At 38.8% G+C, this 11729-nt stretch overlaps 1 long non-coding RNA gene and 1 other non-coding gene across 2 annotated transcripts; both read right to left on the bottom strand.

The window, feature by feature from the left end:
• Positions 1-2180: 2180 nt before the first annotated feature.
• Positions 2181-2371, bottom strand: LOC121566736. Its single transcript, XR_006000984.1, has one exon. It is a non-coding gene; the product is annotated as a U2 spliceosomal RNA (small nuclear RNA).
• LOC121566735 lies at positions 2368-2894 on the bottom strand. Its single transcript, XR_006000983.2, has 3 exons — positions 2777-2894; positions 2627-2692; positions 2368-2390 (listed from the first exon to the last, which is right to left on the bottom strand). It is a non-coding gene; the product is annotated as an uncharacterized LOC121566735 (long non-coding RNA).
• Positions 2895-11729: the final 8835 nt, after the last annotated feature.

Genomic DNA, 11729 nt, shown 5'->3' with positions numbered 1-11729 from the left:
ACAACATTTCATTAAATAACTAAAAAAGTGTAAACTGTAGCAATTTATTTCCCTTTATAGTTTATTAGCCTAAGCATGACCTTCATCCACATAATCCCCCCCCAAAAAAAATGTTGCTTTTTTGTGTCAGCAATTAGACATTGTTCTTAGGGGGGGCGAGTTACCCCCTAGTACCCTACCGCCAGTCTCCTCTAGGTACATAGGATGGCTACTTCCCCACCAGAACCCTGGCCTGATGCGAACGTGAGTAGATTACGTTGAAAACAACGGTCGGCCATCTTGGAGACCGTCTCTACCTCTTATACCTCAGTTGTCAGGCGGGCACCATTCTTCAGATAAAGAAAAAAGCGCTAAAACTGTGCTGTAAAGACAATAGCTGTTGTGTCCGTTTCAAATATATTACTACAGTTATGTAATAGCACGTTTCAACTTTCTAATGTAGAAAGAACATTTCATAACATGCTAGGTCACAAATACGTCAAGGTATTATCACGTTTTGTAAAGGTTTTAGCTATGTGTTATTTTTGTGTCAAACCGAGTGAGTGAAGAACGTGATAAAAACTATTTTACAAGTCACATAGCTAACTAGAGACTTTGGGTTTGTCTGCGTGATTGAATGTACATCATTTCGTCAAGATATTTTAATAAATAGTTAATTTATTTGAGATTTCTGAGTTCGTTTACATCAACGGACTTCACTGCATACAGTGCGGATGCATTAGAGAGAGAAGTTGACGGTTGCACTACTATTTTGAAGCTGCCTGAATGTAATGTCCAGCAGTTTTCTACATGTGTTGTAATCTAGGGTTGGAACCGGTTCAGGGAACAGAACCGAAAAATAACCTAAAAATGAACCGGAAACTTAAGTGTTATATACTTTTCAGGAACAGCAGTTATTTTAAGAGCATGGAATCCAGGTAATAACCTTATTTTACTTTCCAGGGATTTTTTCTCAGTCCCACAAAAATCGCAACAAAGCTCACTCTAGAAACGTATTCCAGTTTCTGCCTGCCAGCTGGAATGGAAATCTTTGCCAGTGGGTGTGCGTGTGGAAACTACCTGCTCCTCCCCTCTGAAGCATAGGTTACCGAGGAAATATTAAACCCTGATGCGCATACCAGTTGATTCACAAGACACCAACTAAGTAACTTACATATACGGTATCTTCATTAGGCCTAATGGCATTTCATGCCCATGATATGACGTTTGTTGTAGTGACTCAGTAAGGCTAATTGTAAAAGTAACCCTCTAAAGTGCCATGTTTGTACAGTTTATTATGTGGAGGAAACATTTAGGCAGCCAGGACCATACACCAGGACCGCTCCGTAGGCCGCACTGTAGGCCTAGCTCTTACTGCAGTCCAGTGCCATGGACATCTTTGAAGTTTGGCCTCTAGTAATTTAGGACGGCAACTTTATGAAGGCCTCCTCACCCTGGTCTTATCGTACAAGGCTCTACAGACATATAAAATAATGACAGGCTGTTTTTATTGTTCATATTATTTGCGTTGATGATATATTGAAGTCAAGTGGTTCAACATTCAAATGTAGTTGGATGGACCACACAGGACTGCTTGGAAAACGCGACGGTCGGTGGAACACTTGCGCCACCAAGTGGACAATTGCTTCAGTTCCCTTGTGGCATCAATGCTACCAGAGATATGTGATATAAGATCAAATGTCATGTCAATATTATTATCTCTAAATTGATTCCCCCACCCGTATTTCATATATTATTATTCCGATTTAGCTGTTAATCTGGATTTAATTTATAAACGCTTTCTGTCATTTCCGATTGGAGGGCAGATGACCACGTGACTTACGAACCTACAAATGTGTTACTTTGTAACAGTCTAAAGTGGTTATTCCCAACGTTGATCAACTCCCAATCTATGCCAAGATTTTTTTAAAGCATTATATTTAAAGCATTATCACTGTACCATTTACACCCTGTATCCTGTGCATGTGACGAATAAACATTGATTTGATTAGATGATTAACGCACCATTCACATCAGCTATCATAGTCAATATAGCAGTGACTGACTTCACCATCACTTTCTAGCCATCATTGACATTGAGATGAAGATGGTCAAACGTGAAAATATAAAATACATCGTGATTCTAATGGAATATAACAAAGCAATTCTGTTGTCTTTGCCTGATTTATCTTTACAATGACAGGGGGTGCACCGTTCCTGGAGGTACTGCAATACCAGGTCGATGCGTGGAGTGGACGGAGCAAGACCCTATTCCATCTCCCTGTTCCAAAAATCAATTTAATATATGGTCCCCAGATAGGGGACGTATCAGATATTAAACTGATAAGAACAGATACTACACTTGATCTTAGCCAAAAGGCAGAGAAGCCTCATCTCCACTGCTTGAAGATCTGCAAAATAATAAAGACTCAACAGTTTTGCTGCAAGCAGCGTGACAATACAAGCCATGAGTACCAGGCAGGACATGGATCAAGGCCATGTGAAATACCTCCATCAAAATATCCACCCTTCATATATATTAGTAGTATTGATAACCATGTATCCGCTGACAGCCAAACAATTTGGAATTGATGTTGACAATACAAGAGAAGCAACATGTTGTAACATATAGGCTAGCATAATATACCTTTAATGTATCCAGCAGGCATCTCAGAAGCCACAGGCTCATCAAGCAGGGATGGCAGCTCTTGGTCTAAAATATAAGAACAAATCATGCTGTTATTGAAACTTTCTACATTTACGATTTCGAGATCAATATCTTGATGGCTAAAGAAACCTGATTCTGATGCTCTGTCTTGGCCAGCTTCTTCCTGGCTGCCACTTGGACTAACTGAGAAAACAGAAGGAAAAACATGAAGACATACTTTGCTTTTGAAACTGGCACAGAACCAAACGTGAAGGGCTGTCAGTCAGGAGCTCAGTGGGAAGGTGAATGAATCCCAACAAAAATAAATGCTAAGAATTATTTATTTATTTATTTATTATGCTTTTAGTTTGATGGCAAATACATACAGATATTTACAAACATGGCATCACACTTGTGTTTTACCCCAGAAGAATAGGGTGATTTCACTACTGTTGTAAATACAAGTTTCACCCATACACAGCACCACAACTATTTGGAAAGTTCTAACAGTATGCACAAAGTAGTAATAAGACTTTAAATAAAGGTTTGTAAAGCTATAATACTTCATACAATTCAATTGTTTACCCTAAAACTAATTGTTTACCCTAAAACTACAACCAGACACTTACTGTTGCTCTGGCTTGAGGTGGCACATGGCCTCAAGTCTTCTGCATCTGCAACTTTAGAGAATATCACAGATGTCAAACCGTTACCACATTTATAGTACACACTTAACAGATTTTCCTGTTCATCCCATACAGTTGGTAGGAACAGAACTTTGAGAAAGTAGGCTTGTTAATCAGACTTGAAACATTATGTACCTTGTTGTGGGGTCTTTTCAAAGACACTGGCTCTTGAAGTTACTAGGATAGCCACATTAGCAGCTAATTAGCTTTTCATTTTTGGGGGGTAAATGCAGGTGAATATATGGATCAAAGTCACCTTGTCCTAGAGAGATTTACACTGTTATCAAAACGTTACGCCAGGGTAAGCCTATCTTCCACCCAATGTAAAGTTGGGATATATAAGATTTTCGTTGTTATTCTGTCCCTCACTGTTCAAATAAACCTACCATTAAAATTATAGACTGATAATTTATTTGTCAGTGGGCAAACGTACAAAATCAGCAGGGGATCAAATACTTTTTTCACTCACTGTAAGATACCCCGTTAAAAAAATAATAATCTAAAATGTGAAGTTTTGTCACACAACACAATGCCCAGTGGTGTAAAGTACTTAAGTAGTATTTTAAAGTATTTTTACTTAAGTCGTTTTTTGGGTATCTGTACTTTACTTTACTATTTCTACTTTTGACAACTTTTACTTCACTACATTCCAAAAGAAAATGATGTACTTTTTACTCCATACATTTTCCCTGACACCTAAAAGTACTTGTTACATTTTGAATGCTTAGGACAGAAAAATGGTGAAATTCACGTAATTATCAAGAGAAAATCTGAGTGTTGGTGTGCCCCTGGCTATCCATAAATACAATGGAAAAAATAAAATGGTGTCGTCTGGTTTACTTAAAATGAGGAATATGAAATTATTTATACGTTTACTTTGACTTTTGATAATAAAGTATATTTTAGCAATTACATTTACTTTTGATACTTAAGTATATTTAAAATGTCACGGTTTCGGCCGAGGCGGCTCCTTCTCCTCGTTCGGGCAGGCTTCGGCGGTCGTCGTCTCCGGAGTACTAGCTGCCACCGTTCGATGTTTCATGTTTGATTGGTTTTGCCTGTTTGTCACACCTGTTCATTGTTAAGTGTTCATTAGGCACCCTATTTAGTTCTCTTGTGTTTGGTCAGGTGTTGTGTGTAATTGTTCTATGTCACGTGTAGATGTTGGTCCGCTGTTCTATGCTCTCTGTATTTCGTTTTGTTTAAGAGCGTCCTGCACGTTGTGCGTATGTACTTTGGACTGTTCCAGTGTACGTTTGTTTCGCCTGTGGCCTGTTGCCGTGTTGGCTTGTACTGTCGGACTTCACTAAAACATTTGTTTTTTGAATCTCTGTGTCCTGCGTGTGATTCCACGTTCCCTCTACACTCAACCCTGACATAAAACCACATACTTATAGACTTTTACTCAAGTAGTATTTTACTGGGTGACTTTCAGTTTTACTTGAGTCATTTTCTATTAAGGTATCTTTACTTTTACTCAAGTATGACAAGTGGGTGCTTTTTCTACCACTGACAATGCCACAGATGTCTCAAGTTTTGAGGGAGCATGCAATTGGCATGCTGACTGCAGGAATGTCCACCAGAGCTGTTGCCAGATAATTTAATGTAATTTCTCTACCATAAGCCGCCTCCAACTTTGTTTTAGAGAATTTGGCAGTATGCCCAACCAGCCTCACAACTGCTGACCACTGTGTATGGCGTTGTGTGGGCGTGTGGTTTGCTGATGTCAATGTCGTGAACACAGTACCCCATGTTAGTGTCAGGGTTATGGTATGGGCAGGCATAAGCTACGGAGAAGGAACAAAATTGCATTTTATCAATGGAAAATGTAATGCACAGAGATACCATCACTAGATCCTGAGGCCCATTGTCCTGCCGACATCACGTCATGTTTCAGCATGATAATGCAGGGCCCAATGTCACAAGGATCTGTACACAATTCCTGGAGGCTGAAAATGTCCCAGTTCTTCCTTGTCCTGCATACTCACCAGACATGTCACCCATTGAGCATGTTTGGGAGGGCTGGATCGACGTGTACCACAGCTTGTTCCAGTTCCCGTCAATATACAGCAACTTCGCACAGCCACTGAAGAGGAATGAGACAACATTCCACAGGCTCCCGAGTGGCTCAGCGGTCTAAGGCACTGCATCTCAGTGCTTGAGATGCAGTGCCTTAGATTCCAGGCTATCACAACCGGCCGTGATTGGGAGTCCCACAGGGCAGCGCACAATTGGCCCAGCGTCGTCCGGGTTTGGCCGGTGTAGGCCGTCATTGTAAATAAGAATTTGTTCTTAACGGACTTGCCTAGTTAAATAAAGGTAAAAAAAAGAAAAAGAAAAAAAATCAACAGCTCCATCAACTCTATGCAAAGTAGAAGTGTCCCGGATTAGGAAGCGGCATATACCCAGTTCTCATGTAATGGGGTAGGGCCCAGTGGTGCCAATTTAGCAATTTTGTTGCTAGATTTAGCAACTTTTCAGACTACCCTGGCAACTTTTTTTTTTCAAACAGCACCTAGCAACAAATGTAACTACTTTAAAAAACTTATTTTGAACTTTTAGCAACTTTTGAAAAGTGACTCAAATGCTAAAATGCACACATTTTCTCTCTAAATGACACAAAAACGATTTTCTCTGTCACACACTCAGCTCGTGCACAGGCAGCAGCAGGCCAGCCAAGCAGCACAACAATCTGGAGAGAGCTGGAGAGAGATGCCTAGGGCACATATCATTATTTGAGTTAAGTTGCTTGTTCAATAAGATAGCATATATACCTTGTTATTAGCTTGTACCTATAATTGTTGATCAGTCAGGTAGCATGTTAACTAACTACCAATACACTGCTTGAAACTATAATTGTTCAGAATGTGTAGGTTTACTAGTTAATAAGAAAATAAATCAAATATAATTGTTCAATAATGTGTAATTTGTAATTGTTCAATCATTCAATGTGCTATGTGCTATGTTTAAAAATAAAAAATATCTGATCATACAAAATGTTGTGTGTTTATATTACTTTTACAAATACAAATATGTGATAATAAACAAACAAATCTAAACTAACAAATGTCAAATCATATTTGTCGCCGAAACGCCAGTCAATTTGAGTAACGTTATTGTGTGTTCTACGTAATGACGCAATTTTACGTTATTATGTAATGTCTTCATCACGCGCACAATTCTTCTCAATAAAGAAAGTTCTGTTGTCAAGAAGATAACCTTTGTGTCCGTTTCTATTTATTACTAGAGGTATGTAATAGCACGTTTAAACTTTCTAATGTTGAAAGAACATGTCATAACATGCTAGTTAACACATCCGTTAAGGTATTATCACGTTTGGTAAAGGTTTGATGTGTTATTTTTGTGTCAAACCGAGTGAGTGAAAGAACGTGATAAAAACGATTTTACAAGTCACATAGCTAGAGATTTTGGGTTTGTCTGAGTGAATGTACATAATTTTCTCATGTTAGTTTAATAAATAATCAATTTATTTGAGATGTCTGAGTTCGTTTAGCATATTATTGTTTTTGTGTAAAATTCCCAAGCTGGTAAAATGGCGGCGTCCTCTCGGTCAGCGTCAACGGACTTCAGTGAGGACAGTGCGGGTGCATCAGAGAGACAATTTCACGGTCGCACTACTGTTTTACATTTACATTTTAGTCATTTAGCAGACGCTCTTATCCAGAGCGACTTACAGTTAGTGAGTGCATACATTTTTTTTTTCCTACCCCCTGTGGGAATCAAACCCACAACCCTGGCTTTGCAAACACCATGCTCTATCAACTGAGCTACATCCCTGCCGGCCACCCAATGTAAAGTTGGGATATATAAGATTTTCGTTGTTATTCTGTCCCTCACTGTTCAAATAAACCTACCATTAAAATTATAGACTGATAATTTATTTGTCAGTGGGCAAACGTACAAAATCAGCAGGGGATCAAATACTTTTTTCACTCACTGTAAGATACCCCGTTAAAAAAATAATAATCTAAAATGTGAAGTTTTGTCACACAACACAATGCCCAGTGGTGTAAAGTACTTAAGTAGTATTTTAAAGTATTTTTACTTAAGTCGTTTTTTGGGTATCTGTACTTTACTTTACTATTTCTACTTTTGACAACTTTTACTTCACTACATTCCAAAAGAAAATGATGTACTTTTTACTCCATACATTTTCCCTGACACCTAAAAGTACTCGTTACATTTTGAATGCTTAGGACAGAAAAATGGTGAAATTCACGTAATTATCAAGAGAAAATCTGAGTGTTGGTGTGCCCCTGGCTATCTATAAATACAATGGAAAAAATAAAATGGTGTCGTCTGGTTTACTTAAAATGAGGAATATGAAATTATTTATACGTTTACTTTGACTTTTGATAATAAAGTATATTTTAGCAATTACATTTACTTTTGATACTTAAGTATATTTAAAATGTCACGGTTTCGGCCGAGGCGGCTCCTTCTCCTCGTTCGGGCAGGCTTCGGCGGTCGTCGTCTCCGGAGTACTAGCTGCCACCGTTCGATGTTTCATGTTTGATTGGTTTTGCCTGTTTGTCACACCTGTTCATTGTTAAGTGTTCATTAGGCACCCTATTTAGTTCTCTTGTGTTTGGTCAGGTGTTGTGTGTAATTGTTCTATGTCACGTGTAGATGTTGGTCCGCTGTTCTATGCTCTCTGTATTTCGTTTTGTTTAAGAGCGTCCTGCACGTTGTGCGTATGTACTTTGGACTGTTCCAGTGTACGTTTGTTTCGCCTGTGGCCTGTTGCCGTGTTGGCTTGTACTGTCGGACTTCACTAAAACATTTGTTTTTTGAATCTCTGTGTCCTGCGTGTGATTCCACGTTCCCTCTACACTCAACCCTGACATAAAACCACATACTTATAGACTTTTACTCAAGTAGTATTTTACTGGGTGACTTTCAGTTTTACTTGAGTCATTTTCTATTAAGGTATCTTTACTTTTACTCAAGTATGACAAGTGGGTGCTTTTTCTACCACTGACAATGCCACAGATGTCTCAAGTTTTGAGGGAGCATGCAATTGGCATGCTGACTGCAGGAATGTCCACCAGAGCTGTTGCCAGATAATTTAATGTAATTTCTCTACCATAAGCCGCCTCCAACTTTGTTTTAGAGAATTTGGCAGTATGCCCAACCAGCCTCACAACTGCTGACCACTGTGTATGGCGTTGTGTGGGCGTGTGGTTTGCTGATGTCAATGTCGTGAACACAGTACCCCATGTTAGTGTCAGGGTTATGGTATGGGCAGGCATAAGCTACGGAGAAGGAACAAAATTGCATTTTATCAATGGAAAATGTAATGCACAGAGATACCATCACTAGATCCTGAGGCCCATTGTCCTGCCGACATCACGTCATGTTTCAGCATGATAATGCAGGGCCCAATGTCACAAGGATCTGTACACAATTCCTGGAGGCTGAAAATGTCCCAGTTCTTCCTTGTCCTGCATACTCACCAGACATGTCACCCATTGAGCATGTTTGGGAGGGCTGGATCGACGTGTACCACAGCTTGTTCCAGTTCCCGTCAATATACAGCAACTTCGCACAGCCACTGAAGAGGAATGAGACAACATTCCACAGGCTCCCGAGTGGCTCAGCGGTCTAAAGCACTGCATCTCAGTGCTTGAGATGCAGTGCCTTAGATTCCAGGCTATCACAACCGGCCGTGATTGGGAGTCCCATAGGGCGGCGCACAATTGGCCCAGCGTCGTCCGGGTTTGGCCGGTGTAGGCCGTCATTGTAAATAAGAATTTGTTCTTAACGGACTTGCCTAGTTAAATAAAGGTAAAAAAAAAGAAAAAGAAAAACAATCAACAGCTCCACCAACTCTATGCAAAGTAGAAGTGTCCCGGATTAGGAAGCGGCATATACCCAGTTCTCATGTAATGGGGTAGGGCCCAGTGGTGCCAATTTAGCAATTTTGTTGCTAGATTTAGCAACTTTTCAGACTACCCTGGCAACTTTTTTTTTTCAAACAGCACCTAGCAACAAATGTAACTACTTTAAAAAACTTATTTTGAACTTTTAGCAACTTTTGAAAAGTGACTCAAACGCTAAAATGCACACATTTTCTCTCTAAATGACACAAAAAGATTTTCTCTGTCACACACTCAGCTCGTGCACAGGCAGCAGCAGGCCAGCCAAGCAGCACAACAATCTGGAGAGAGCTGGAGAGAGATGCCTAGCGCACATATCATTATTTGAGTTAAGTTGCTTGTTCAATAAGATAGCATATATACCTTGTTATTAGCTTGTACCTATAATTGTTGATCAGTCAGGTAGCATGTTAACTAACTACCAATACACTGCTTGAAACTATAATTGTTCAGAATGTGTAGGTTTACTAGTTAATAAGAAAATAAATCAAATATAATTGTTCAATAATGTGTAATTTGTAATTGTTCAATCATTCAATGTGCTATGTGCTATGTTTAAAAATAAAAAATATCTGATCATACAAAATGTTGTGTGTTTATATTACTTTTACAAATACAAATATGTGATAATAAACAAACAAATCTAAACTAACAAATGTCAAATCATATTTGTCGCCGAAACGCCAGTCAATTTGAGTAACGTTATTGTGTGTTCTACGTAATGACGCAATTTTACGTTATTACGTAATGTCTTCATCACGCGCACAATTCTTCTCAATAAAGAAAGTTCTGTTGTCAAGAAGATAACCTTTGTGTCCGTTTCTATTTATTACTAGAGGTATGTAATAGCACGTTTAAACTTTCTAATGTTGAAAGAACATGTCATAACATGCTAGTTAACACATCCGTTAAGGTATTATCACGTTTGGTAAAGGTTTGATGTGTTATTTTTGTGTCAAACCGAGTGAGTGAAAGAACGTGATAAAAACGATTTTACAAGTCACATAGCTAGAGATTTTGGGTTTGTCTGAGTGAATGTACATAATTTTCTCATGTTAGTTTAATAAATAATCAATTTATTTGAGATGTCTGAGTTCGTTTAGCATATTATTGTTTTTGTGTAAAATTCCCAAGCTGGTAAAATGGCGGCGTCCTCTCGGTCAGCGTCAACGGACTTCAGTGAGGACAGTGCGGGTGCATCAGAGAGACAATTTCACGGTCGCACTACTGTTTTGAAGCTGAATGTAATGATTATCAGTTTTCTACATGTGTACTAATATTCAGACACATTCACTAGTTTCTGTCTTTATCAATAAATGTTGCTATGGTGTGAACAGGAAATACAATTGTTTTTTGATTGAAGTAATACAGTGAAAACAAGGTTATTCAGGATATTAGCACACAGTGCTGTCTAAAACAAACTGTAACCTTGTACTAAATGGATTTTGAGTCATGTATGCATTTATCTACTATAGGTTAGGTATTAGCTCAAAAGTTTTGTGGAGCTCCTGCTCCTTAATATAAACGGTACCGGCACCCAAAATGAGTATTGGCACCTTTTTCAGTCCAAGTACAGCACTGAATTAGATAATTGAACAAGAAAAAAAATATTTTTAGAGAATAAAGATATTGCCAGAACTGTCAACACTAACTTTTGTGTCTGTGCTCTCTATTACTACTAGCAGATTCAGATAAGTCTGAGGCCGGTAACATCAACTGTGAGGACAAACCCAGCCTGCCTCTCTCCTTCCACGCTGAGTCCAAACCTACAGTCACTGGGTCCTGATTGTGACAGTGGAGCCCAGTTTACTGCAGGATCCAGAGATGGCATCAGTGAAGCTGGAAGACTGCATTAAAACACTGGAGCTGAATGTCATAATTAAAGATGAAGAAGAGGAGGAGAAGATTGGGAAATCTGTTTCTCAGGGTAAGGGCAGCTTCTATCTAATTAAGTTTGTTGGACATGATTTGGAAAGCCACACACCTGTCTATATACAGTGCATTCGGAAAGTATTCAGACCTCTGGACTTTTTTGATATTTTGTTACGTTACAGCCTTATTGTAAAATAGATTAAATCGTTTTTTTCCCTCATCAATCTACTCACAATACCCCATAATGATAAAGCCAAAACTGGTTTTTGTTCAATTGTTGCAAAAACAACATCTGAACGATCACATTTACAAAATGTATTTCTACTCTGCGAGTGTCTAAACCAGGGCTCTTCAATTCCGGTCCTGGAGGGCCGAAACACCTCTGTTTTTCATCCTCTCCTTCTAATCAGGGGCTAATTCAGACCTTGGACACCAGGTGAGTCCAATTAACTACCAAGTAGAAATAAAAAACAGAAGTGTTTCGACCCTCCAGGACCGGAATTGAAGAACCCTGGTCTAAACCATGATCACCTTGATCTCATTCATCTCAGTCTCATTGCAAAGGGTGTTTATTATAATACTTCTGTAAACAATATATTTTTGTAGTTTTTAATACATTTGCAAAAATGTCTAAGAACTTCTTTT

Source organism: Coregonus clupeaformis, unplaced genomic scaffold, assembly GCF_020615455.1.
Source record: "Coregonus clupeaformis isolate EN_2021a unplaced genomic scaffold, ASM2061545v1 scaf0457, whole genome shotgun sequence".
Classification (NCBI taxonomy): domain Eukaryota; kingdom Metazoa; phylum Chordata; class Actinopteri; order Salmoniformes; family Salmonidae; genus Coregonus; species Coregonus clupeaformis.
Note: the sequence above shows the minus strand (reverse complement) of the source record. Positions and strands in the feature narration are given on the sequence as shown.